This window comes from Mastomys coucha, unplaced genomic scaffold, assembly GCF_008632895.1.
Source record: "Mastomys coucha isolate ucsf_1 unplaced genomic scaffold, UCSF_Mcou_1 pScaffold1, whole genome shotgun sequence".
NCBI lineage: Eukaryota > Metazoa > Chordata > Mammalia > Rodentia > Muridae > Mastomys > Mastomys coucha.
In genome coordinates, this window is record NW_022196891.1 from 34,750,172 (window position 1) to 34,753,154 (window position 2,983).

The following is a 2,983-nucleotide window of genomic DNA, read 5'->3' on the forward strand; positions in this document are numbered from 1 at the left end:
CAGAACTTAAGATCAGGGGACAATATACTCTCATGACAGGGGACAATCCTAGAGAGGCATTACATTTAAAAGGACAGTGACAGGCTGATTGGGGTAAAATGCAGACACTCACACACAAGGTGACACATGTGTATAGGAGGTCAGCTTGGGCGATAGAAAACACTCATGTTGCCTAGGAATCGATCTGCTATTATGACATATTGGAAAACTGAGGGGCCTGCCGCTTCCTGTGGGAAGACATTTAAAAAGTCCGAAGAAGCAAAGGCTGAAGGGTAATGCTAACAGTTAGGATTCAGAAGCTACAGTGATGTGGTACCAAAGAAAGCTTGCTGCGTGTTCCTGTTGTCCCTATAGTGCTGACCTGCAGGATCAGATGAGCAAGGGCCCAGTCAGGGCCATAGGAATCTCCCTCGCCTCTGTACCTTCGTCTTTGAAATTTTTAATTTTGTGTGTGTGTGTGTGTGTGTGTGTGTGTGTGTGTGCGCGCGCGCGTGCATTTCTATGAGTATATGTGGAGTCAGAGGACAAACTGCAGGGGCTGGTTCTTTCTAGCAGGTGTATCTTGGGAATTGAACTCAGGTCATCAGGCTTGAGGCAAGCCCCTTTACCTGCTGAGCCATCTCACAGACCCACCCATGTCTCTCCTCTAAAAAGAACACACTGTAAGGATATTGCAAACTTTGGGGGACTTCTCTCATGAAGTCACTTATAGGAATCTACAACAGGAAGCCTTGCCATAACTGAACAATGAACATTCTGTTTGGACTAAGAACCTGTGCATTTAAGCAGACAAAGAGCTGTTGTCTTTTTCTCATCTTGTGATTTTATTTCATTTTGGTTCATTTAGCTCTGTGTATGTGCATGTGTGAGTGTACATGTAGGCACTAATATGTGGAGTATGTGTTTGTGTGTCTGTTAGTGTGTATGTAGTGTGTGTGTGTGTGTGTGTGCAGACCAGAGGACAAATTATCTACTTTTACCGCATGGGTTCTGGGTTCAAATCTAGATCTTCTGGCTTTGAGGCAGACATCCCACTCCTCCTGACATCTCACTGGATTACACTTTATGTTAATCTGTTCACCTGAAAAATAATTCTTTCATTATACACTAGCATAAGTGAATAAAATGGCATTAGATAAGCTGTCAAACAGGACTGGTCATCGGCTACAAGTGTCCTCCAAAAAAACTCCCACCACATGAAAATGGGAAGTCACTTATCTGTGCCATGCAGCAAAGCTTGATCTTAGGCATATTTCATGTGCTGGGAAAGAAAAAATCAGGAGTCAAATGATGACATAGATTTTATTCATTCATGTTTAAAAACAAATCTCAACAGTTTTACACACACTTTCCAAATTGTTATTTGATGCTTTCAAAAGTTCCAAAGGTTTTGTCCCATTGCAATCCTGCCCTCAGCTTTGTGTCACCTTAACAAGAGGATGTGTCAGCAGTGATCCACATGAAGCTTCACCTCCATTGTCTGAATATTCTAGTTATCTCTCGCATATAACTCCTTTGCCTGCCTTTTCACTCTTAATAGGAGTGCAGAATATTGGTTTGAACCCAGTGAATATAAATTACAGAGACAGCAACAGTGTTTACTACATTTGATTTTTTTCCCTATTCTAAAAATCTCTGTAAACCACTACTAAAGTGAATCTTCTGAACATATTTTACTTACTGGAAGGACTTGATATTATATCCATATTGTGTAGGCATAATGACCAAGCTATAGTAAAATGAATTGAGTCTTTATAATGAATTTAATCTCATGAAGATGATGTAAAAATTATTAGGCAGATGGAAAATTGAAAACATATGGGGCTCATCTCTCTGCTCCCTGGATTAATTTTGAATGTCCCAGAAGCTCCACTTAGTTGCTAACCCTACTTCTATTTTCCTATTGGATTCTCAGAATGAATACAGACTTCCTTAAAACAACATGTCCAGACTGACTTCAGCCCTTCATGTAGAAGACTCTCCCCGGTCTGAGAAGAGCAGCTATATTTGAATTTGCAATAAAAGAACTTCCTATGTGGTTTCAACAAAAATGAACTACTGGATTATCCTGGAGCCAAGGCAATTACAGGAAAGTAGGTACTGATGACAGACAGACAGTCTACTGGGACCCAATCAGTATTCTGAATTGGTAGCAATCAGAAAACCTGAAAGAGCACTGGAAGAAAGGAAGGAAGGAGGCCAAACTGAGCTCATCAACTCGCTTCACTCACCAATGAAAGGTTTAATAGATGGTCAAGCATCATTACTGTCTAATCATTATTATAAATCTATGGTATTCTATGCTTTAGTTTTTAGTAGACAATCATAATCTACCAGTTTAAAACTACATATACACAACTTTAAGTACTAGATAAATTTCTTACCAGGTCAGCAATTTTGTCTAGACTTCTTAGGATTTCTAGACCTCAATCTCATTTTAAGTATGAATGCTAATACCTTTCTTCTGAAGGTATAGTACTTCTTGTGAAGCACTAGAAGACACACTTTGAGCTGTTACACAGTAGACTTGGGTACATACCTTCCATCCTTTTTGGTCTTTTCAGGGACCAGGTGCTGAAGGCTACCAACTAAATGTCACTTAAGGCCTTTCTGTTTTGTGAGAGCAAGGACTGTATGAATTTGGAAGCTGGAATGAACGTCAACGTAACCAGAACAAACTGGACACACCTAAAGACTCATTAATGTCAAATGGTCCCTTGAGATACAGATAACTAATCGAAAGATATTTTTGTTAAATGATTCCATGCATTGAAATTTCACTAATTATCAGATATAAAAATGTATAATTATACAATATAAATGTGATATAATGCTTAATAATGATGTTTAATTTGGTTTTGTGTGCAGAAACAATTTTAAATTTTTAACTGGCTTAAAAAGTAAAAAATAGACTTACTGTGAATACTGATCTTAAGATAATGGTTGATAGATAACTAAAAAGTCAGGACCATGCCTGTCATCA

At 38.7% G+C, this 2,983-nt stretch overlaps 1 long non-coding RNA gene across 1 annotated transcript; it reads left to right on the top strand.

Annotated features, from left to right (window-relative positions):
• The first annotated feature begins 219 nt into the window (after positions 1-219).
• On the top strand, positions 220-2,040 carry LOC116100049. Its single transcript, XR_004122423.1, has 2 exons — positions 220-272; positions 1,916-2,040. It is a non-coding gene; the product is annotated as an uncharacterized LOC116100049 (long non-coding RNA).
• Positions 2,041-2,983: the final 943 nt, after the last annotated feature.